The following is a 9,536-nucleotide window of genomic DNA, read 5'->3' as shown; positions in this document are numbered from 1 at the left end:
CACTACGCTTTGCTGAAAATATTCCGGTGTAAATGGTTTTCCTGGCGACGCTTTCTTGCTGAGATATATCCCACAGGAGATCAAAGACTCGCTGTTTGTAATCAACTAGGTGTATAAATCAATTCGGTGTATAAGATGATGAAAGGCATTGATCGTGTGGATAGTCAGAGACTTTTTCCCATCGCTGAAATGGTTGAGAGAAGAGGACACAGGTTGAAGGTGCTGTGGAGCAGGTACAGAGGGGATGTCAGTGGTAAGTTTTCTTTATACAGAGAGTGCGTGGAATGGGCTGCCAGCAACGGTGGTGGAGGCGGATACAATAGGGTCTTTTAAGAGACTTTTGGATAGGTACATGGAGCTCAGAAAGATAGAGGGTTATGGGTAAGCGTAGTAATTTCTCAGGTAGGGGCATGTTTGGGACAACACTGTGGGCCGAAGGGCCTGTATTGTGCTGTAGGTTTTCTATGTTTCTCTGTTTCTAACACACACTGATATTTCTAAAACCAGACAACTTTCCATGGCACAAGACACTCAGCATCTCACCCCTTCCTGATGAATATCCCAACTCCTCACGGAGCCTCCTAAATGCTGACGACCAGGACGGGGTGTCTGGATCCTGTCCAGGATCAGAATCACGTTTACTATCACTGACTTATGCCACCCCTGCTCCTCCCCCACCCCCAACACCCAATCCCGTTTAAAGCACTGAAACCCAGAAGTGTTGAGAATCCATTCCTGCCTTTGTGCCTTTGTGCCAGCCACTGTTCTGTAAAGGCCACCACATCATACTTCCATGTATGTATCCAAGCTCTCAGTTCATCACCTTTGTCCCTGATGCTTCTTGCATTGAAGTACACGCACGTTGGCCCTTCCGCCTTATTACCTTTACACCTTTTTTTTCTGCTTCTCTTTCCTCAGAGCCTCTTTATATATTAGAACTTGCTTTACTCCATGCGCTGTACCTGCTGTTCTCGCATGACCTTTATCCACCTTCACCTCACTATCTGCTCTAACACTTTGGTTCCCTCCCTCTGAAAATCCAGTTTATACCCTCCAGAGAAGCAGGAGCAAACCTTCCCGCAAGGATGTTAGTCCTCCTCCTATTCTGTGGAGTTGCCTGTGGAAAGGTCAGTCATCTGCCAAAACAAGACTAAGCACAAAAAAAGTCTGACACTTCTGAATTGAGATCCACTTTCTTTTTTTGGAATGAGCGGTTGGTTGGTCTGAGCTCGGGATTTGCTGGTTACGCATGCAAGACGAGTGGAAACATATTGGTGAGTTACTGTTCGTGCATTCATAGTGCAGTCTGAAATTATATGGCGGAGGGGAGGAAGCAGTTCATGAAATGTTAAATGCCTGCCTGCTGCCTTCCTGCCCCCGCACCTCCCCCATGATTGTAGCCATTCGAAGACAGGGAGGAGATAAATGCTTGAATGTTAGGGGATTGAGGGTCAGGCAGACTGAGACAGAAGATAAGATCTGAAGCTGATTCGCTGACTGGTGGGGCAAGCGGCCATTTCATCCTCTTCCTATTAGCATACCATCGCTAGATCGTCCTAAATTAACTATGATATAATATCATTCATTCAGATGCTGTGGTTTAACGTTACAAAATAGGCTCTGGTCCTCCATCATGTCGGATTCACACACAATGGACGAAAGAAAGAAGCAATGGTAATCAGGACTGAGGAAGAAGAAGAAGAAGATCGGCGGTGGTGGGGGAGGGAGAACAAGGTTAATGCAGCACCAGAGGTCTCTCAATGCTGCTTCTCAGGTTGACTCTGTGGTTAAGAGGGCATATGACATGTTGGCATTCATCAACCGTGGGAATGAGTTTGAGAGCGTACAGGTAGTGTTGCAGCTTTCTAGGATCCCGGTCAGACCCCACTTGCAGTACTGTGCTCAGTTATGGCCGCCTCACTACAGGAGAGATGTGGAAACTATTGAAAGGGTGCAGAGGAGATTTACGAGGATGTTGCCTGGATTGGTGAGCATGCCTTATGAGAATAGATTGAGTGAACTCGGCCTTTACTCCTTGGAGTGACAGAGGATGAGGGGTGACCTGATAGGGGTGTACAAGATGGTGAGAGGCATTGATCGTGTGGATAGTCGGAGGACTTTTCCCAGGGATGAAATTGCTAACGCAAGAGGGCACAGCTTTAAAGTGCTTTAGGTAGGTACAGAGGAAATGTTTGGGGTAAGTTTTTTTACGATGAAGTGGTGATTGCGTGTAATGGACTTTGGGTGGAGGCAGATACGGTAAAGACATTTAAGAGACCCCTGGATATGTAGATGGAGCTTAGGAATGTGGATAATCCGAGTTTATTTCTAGTATAAGGACATGATCGCCGCAGCTTTGTGGGCAGACAGGCCTATATTGTGCTGTAGCCTATTAAGTTTCTATAAGATCGGCGGTGGAGGAGGAAGGGAGGGAGAGCTAGATTCATATCTGTTGCACAAACAGCCTAAAGAGTGAAAGATCCAGCAAATGATGCGATTAATCATTCAAACACAGCATGTCACCTCCCAGAATTCACAGAGTCTGAGAAATGTAAGGAACAAGGAGACTAAAACCACTCTTGCCCGCAAGTCAATGTCTGGACTCTGCCGAGAGACGGTAGTCTTCCCCGCCACACATTGCCTTCTTGAAAGATGTTAGAGAGATGACACCGTTTAATTTTCAAAACATTTTCATGCTGAATAAAGCTTCACCCCCTTCCCAGGCTGCCTCCCGGAATCACTGCCATTGCCAAGTGGCCACATTGTTGCTGACCCTGCTGCTTCACGGGGGTCGGACTGGATTCAGTCACTGCTCGGCAGATGGATTGGAACAACAATCCGGTCACCACTGAAGTCACCATCACTGGCCTTTCAGCTTGACCGACTTGCCCTCCTCTCGCATTCTTGTTCCAGCTTCTTGGCTACTTCCATAGAAACCATGGAAACCATAGAAAAAACTACAGCACAGAATCAGGCCGTTTGGCCCTTCTTGGCTGTGCCGAACCATTTTCTGCCTAGTCGCACTTACCTGCACACGGATCATATCCCTCCATACACCCCCCATCCATGTATTTGTCCAATTTATTCTTAAATGTTAAAAAACCACACACTTACCACCTCGCCTGACAGCTCATTCCATACTCCCACCACTCTCTGTGTGAAGAAGCCCCTCCCCATGTTCCCTTCAAACTTTTCCCCCCTCACCCTTAACCCATGTCCTCTGTTTTTTTTTCTCCCCTTGCCTCAGAGGAGAAAGCCTGCTTGCATTCACTCTATCTATACCCATCATAATTTGATACACCTCTTCCTTTCCACTCCTGGTGAAGGGTCTCGACCTACAACGTCGATCTTCTGCAGGTGTTGCTGAACCTGCCGAGCTCTTCCAGTATTGAGTGTTTGCTCCCCCTGCGATGCCCTGGAAGCTTCTTGGGGGATGGGATGTGTGGCACGTGGTTTAGTTTTTTTACAGCCCCTTGGAACTGACTTAATGCTTGAGAGTGGGTGAAGAAGGGTTTGGCCAGGTGTGAATACTATACGTACTACAGCCTTCAGTCCTGAAGGGGGAGAAAAAAACCAGCTATAACTAACATCGATCTGTAAAACCGTTTGAATGTTTTTCAGCATGAACTGGCCTGTGGGGTGAGGTGATCGATGGAGGGGGAACTGAGTTGTTTTTGACAGCATTTCTGTTTGAATTGAACTGCTGAAGAAATATGGGAAGTGATTACCGCAGTTCCCCATTTCTCTCTTATCTATTGCTAGCAGAGTGTAGCGTTAGACACTGCAACAGAACTAACGGATACAATAACAACGTTAACGTTCCCTGCCTCCACCAGCGGCACTTAACAGCCGATGTGTGCACAGTCTATAGAATGCAGTGCAGTTACTCACCAGGACTATTATACGTCAACCTACGACCACCACCCCCACCACTGCACCCACCGACGCACCCCACCTCCCACCTCCTCCCTCGCACCCTCTCTATCGCTCTCGCCGTGGGGGCGAATGGCAGCAATAAGATGAACGAATAGCGCCACCCGCTTATCCCGCCACTCGGAAATCTTCCCGTCCTGCCTGCATCACAGTGCGGGTCCGATTCCCGGAACCCGCTACCTGACAGCACTTTGGGACCACCTTCCCCAGACAGGGTCTGACAGTTCAAGGAGGGAACCCACCAGTAACACCTCAGTGAGGGGTTTTGGGAAGGGAGGAGTGATAAATACCAGCCTTGACAACAGCACCCAGATTCATCCCTTAAAATACTAAGGAACAATCCCCACAACTCTCTGCTGAAAATATTCCCCTGGGAATTGTTTTCCATACAACCGTTTTACCATATAGCAATTACAGCACGGAAACGGGCCATCTCGGGCCTTCTAGTTCGTGCCGAACTCTTATTCTCACCTCGTCCTACCGACCTGCACTCAGCCCACAACCCTCCATTCGTTTCCTGTCCATATAGCTGTCCAATTTTACTTTAAATGACAATATCTGAACTACCTCTACCTCTTCTACCAAAAGCTCGTTCCACACAACTACCACTCGCTGAGTTAAGAAGTTCCCCCACGTGTTACCCCTAAACTTTTTCACCCTAAAACTCAATTCATGTCCTCTTGTTTGTATCTCTCCCACTGTCAATGGAAAAAGCCTATCCACGTCAACTGTATCTATCCACCTGATAAATTTAAATACCTCTATCAAGTCCCCCCTCAACTTTCTCGGCTCTAAAGAATAAATACCCAACTTGCTCAATCTTTCTCTGTAAATTAGGTGCTGAAATCCAGGTAACATCTAGTAAATCTTCTCTGTACTCTCTCTATTTTGTTGACATTTTTCCTGCACTTCGGTGACCAGAACTGTACACAGTACTCTAAATATTGCCTTTCCAATGCCTTGTACAATTTTAACATTCCATTCCTGGTGACCCTATCCCGCTGAGGTATGTCTCAGTGGAGAGACTATGTTCATTCTGTAATCTATCAACACACATTGATATTGGACAAATCAACCAACCTCCCTTACCACCCGATCCCGAGAAGCTCAATCCTTCCTGCTGAATCTGTCTGCTCTTGGTTTTTAAAATGCTCTCCCTGGTACATCTATAGATTTTTTTCTACGATCATTGGTGACGTACCACGTACTCTGATAGTTTAAGGAGACAGCCCACCAGAAACACCTGAGTGAGGGTTTTGGTAAGGGAGCGGTGATAAATTCCAGCCTTGCCAGCAACACATAGATTCATCCCTTAAAATACTCAGCAACAATCCCAACCACTCTTTCCTAACACCCGGTTAAATATCTCAATTGCTATGTTTTTATTTTCTCTCATTCTCTGTAGTTGCATTAATGTGCTGATCCATCATTAACTCCCAAGTTCCTTTTCGCCTCGTTTCTGTTTTTACATCGAACACAGAACATAGAATAGCACAGCACAGACCAGGCCTTTCGGCCTACAATGTTGTGCCGACCCTCAAACTCTGCCTCCCATATAAGCCCCCAACTTAAATTCCTCCATATACCGGTCTAGTAGTCTCTTAAACTTCACGAGTGTATCTGCCTCCACCACTGACTCAGGCAGTGCATTCCACGCACCAACCACTCTCTGAGTAAAAAACCTTCCTCTAATATCCCCCTTGAACTTCCCACCCCTTACCTTAAAGCCATGTCCTCTTGTATTGAGCAGTGGTGCCCTGGGGAAGAGGCGCTGGCTATCCACTCTATCTATTCCTCTTATTATCTTGTACACCTCTATCATGTCTCCTCTCATCCTCCTTCTCTCCAAACAGTAAAGCCCTAGCTTCCTTAATCTCTGATCATAATGCATACTCTCTAAACCAGGCAGCATCTGGTAAATATCCTCTGTACCCTTTCCAATGCTTCGACATCCTTCCTATAGTGAGGTGACGAGAATTGGACACAGTACTCCTAGTGTGGCCTAATCAGAGCTTTATAGAGCTGCATCATTACAACGCGACTCTGAAACTCTATCCCTCGACTTATAAAAGCTCACAACCCCATAAGCTTTCCTAACTACCTTATCCACCTGTGATGCAACTTTCAGGGATCTGTGGACATATATCCCGATATCCCTCTGCTCCTCCACACTACCAAGTATCCTGCCATTTACCTTGTACACTGCCTTGGAGTTTGTCCTTCCAAAGTGTACCACCTCACACTTCTCCGGGTTGAACTCCATCTGCCACTTCTCAGCCCACTTCTGCATCCTATCAATGTCTCTCTGTAATATTTGACAATCCTCTACACTATCTAGAACACCACCAACCTTTGTACCGTCTGCAAACTTGCCAACCCACCCTTCTACCCCCACATCCAGGTCGTTAACAAAAATCACGAAAAGTAGAGGTCCCAGAACAGATACTTATGGGACACCACTAGTCACAATTCTCCAGTCTGAATGTACTCCCTCCACCACCACCCTCTGCCTTCTGCAGGCAAGCCAATTCTGAATCCACCTGGCCAAACTTCCCTGGATCCCATGCCTTCTAACTTTCTGAATAAGCCTACTGTGTGGAACCTTCTTAAATGCCTTACTAAAATCCATATAGATCACATCCACTGCACTATCCTCATCTATATGCCTGATCACCTCTTCAAAGAACTCCATCAGGCTTGTTAGACACGATGGCCCTTCACAAAGTCATGCCGACTGTCCCTGATCAGACCATGATTCTCTAAATGCCTACAGATCCTATCTCTAAAAACCTTTTACAACAGCTTTCCCACCACAGACGTAAGACTCACTGGTCTATAATTACCTGAACTATCCCTACTACCTTTTTGAACAAGGGGACAGCATTCGCCTCCCTCCAATCCTCTGGTACCATTCCCGTGGACAACGAGGACATAAAGATCCTAGCTAGAGGCTCAGCAATCTCTTCTCTCGCCTCGTGGAGCAGCCTGGGGAATATTCCGTCAGGCCCCGGGGACTTATCTGTCCTAATGTATTTTAACAACTCCAACACCTCCTCTCCCTTAATATCAACATGCTCCAGAACATCAACCTCACTCATATTGTCCTCACCATCATCAAGTTCCCTCTCATTGGTGAATACCGAAGAGAAGTATTCATTGAGGACCTCGCTCACTTCCACAGCCTCCAGGCACATCTTCCCACCTTTATCTCTAATCGGTCCTACCTTCACTCCTGTCATCCTTTTTTTCATTCTCGTAATTCAAGAATGCCTTGAGGTTTTCCTTTACCCTATCCTTGCCATAGAGGGAGTACAAAGAAGGTTCACCAGATTGATTCCTGGGATGGCAGGACTTTCATATGAAGAAAGACTGGATGAACTGGGCTTGTACTCGTTGGAATTTAGAAGATTGAGGGGGGATCTGATTGAAACGTATAAGATCCTAAAGGGATTGGACAGGCTAGATGCAGGAAGATTGTTCCCGATGTTGGGGATGTCCAGAACGAGGGGTCACAGTTTGAGGATAGAGGGGAAGCCTTTTAGGACGGAGATTAGGAAAAACTACTTCACACAGAGAGTGGTGAATCTGTGGAATTCTCTGCCACAGGAAACAGTTGAGGCCAGTTCATTGGCTATATTTAAGAGGGAGTTAGATATGGCCCTTGTGGCTATGGGGGTCAGGGGGTATGGAGGGAAGGCTGGGGCGGGGTTCTGAGTTGGATGATCAGCCATGATCATAATAAATGGCGGTGCAGGCTCGAAGGGCCGAATGGCCTGCTCCTGCACCTATTTTCTATGTTTCTATGTTTCTACTTGCCAAGGCCTTCTCATGCCCCCTTCCTGCTCTTCTCAGCCCCTTCTTAAGCTCCTTTCTTGCTTCCCTGTATTCCTCAATAGACCCATCTGATCCTTGCATGCTAAAAGTCATGTATGCTGCCTTCTTCCACCTGACTAGATTTTCCACCTCACTTGTCACCCATGGTTCCTTCACCCTACCATTCTTTATCCAGTTCCCAGCCTTCTCCCCGTTACCTTTTAATGCCATGTCAAATCAAGAACCTATCAATCTCTCGGATTACTCGGAGGCATTTAAAGTCTGGAAGAAGAATAATGGAATGGTCGGGGAGGGGTGAGTTGGCAGGGGATCGAGTGTGATAGGGAACTGGGAGTGAAGTGTTTGGGACATATTCTACTGAATGATTCGGCATGTTAAAGGACCGGAGAATTGTTTTGTGTTGCTGTTCCCCTGTACTCAGCTGACAACAGATGTTGCAGACAGTATAAGGATAAAAGAAAGTTTGAGACAGGATCTCTGACCTGACAACACAGGACTAAGCTCGTCAAAGGCAAACATTCGTGAGAAGTTTTTTTGCTTTTTCTCTTGGTTTTTCTTAGAATTGAGCTCGGGAAGTATGTGTTACACAATGCCAGTTTGTTCGGAACCGACTTTGTTTACAACAAGGGAAGCAGCCGATTGCCATCTGCAGAAACTAGATCGACAGAAAGTTAACTCTTTATAAACACCAACAGAGAGACAGAGAAGATGGGGAGCGTGACTGAACACGGGTCACCGAGGGTGCGCCAGAACAGACCACGTCCATCTCAGATCTCCTATCGCCTCTTTTTTTTTATTTTTCGAGTGTCATCTTCTTCTCATATGTACGCTTTTTAATCCTGAGGACGTGTCTTCTGGTCTTAGATTCTCCCACCATAAGAAACATCCTCTCCACATCCACTCTCTCTGTGTCAACTGGTCCTGGATTCCCCCACTATGGAAAACATCCTCTCCACATCCAATCTCTCAAAGCCTTTCACCATTCGAGAGGTTTTATTGAGGTCACCCCTCATTCTTCTGAACTCGCTGTATACAGGCCCAGGGCCATTGAAAGCTATTCATAGGACAAGCCATTCTACCCTGGAATGACTTCCACACAGCTGCTTTGAACTCTTCATCAGTTTCAGCTCATCGTTTGTCAGACAAACGGCTCAGACCTGCTTACAATGCCACAAGTGAGCTGTCATCAGGGCATTATGAAGTTTTAATATTGCATCTTGCTTTTATATTCGAGTCCTCTTGAAATGAATGCCAACACCTCTTTTACCTTCGTCATCAGAGACTGATCCTGCAAGTCAACCTTTAACGAATCCTGCACAGGGAATCCCAAGTCCCTTTGTACCCCAGTTTTTGTCTTGTATTTTCTTTCCATTTAGGAAACAGTCAACCTTCCATTTCATCCCCCAAAGTGCATGCTTAAACACTTCCGAAAGTACATTCCAACTGCCTCTTTTGACCATTCTCCCAATCTGTCTGAGTCCTTCTTTAGCCTCTCTAATTTCATGTCTCTTCATCTATCTTCCAATCGTCTGCAAACCTTACAACAAAACCATCACTACCCCCATCCCACTCATTGACATCTGACGGAAAGGAATCTTTCCCAACACAGACCCTGTGAAACACCACTCGTCACCGTTTGCCAGTCCGAAAAGGGTTCCCTTATTCCCACCCTTCGTCTCCTTCCCGGACTACGTGTTCCCGTTCTGGGAAACTGCCAAGCGGCCTGCATTATTTCCGGATTTTCTGGAGCTGCTTCGGCGACGAGTGCT

This window comes from Mobula birostris, chromosome 13 (genome assembly GCF_030028105.1).
Source record: "Mobula birostris isolate sMobBir1 chromosome 13, sMobBir1.hap1, whole genome shotgun sequence".
Taxonomy (NCBI): Eukaryota; Metazoa; Chordata; class Chondrichthyes; order Myliobatiformes; family Myliobatidae; genus Mobula; species Mobula birostris.
The sequence above is the reverse complement of the archived record's forward strand: the minus strand, read 5'-3'. Positions refer to the sequence as shown.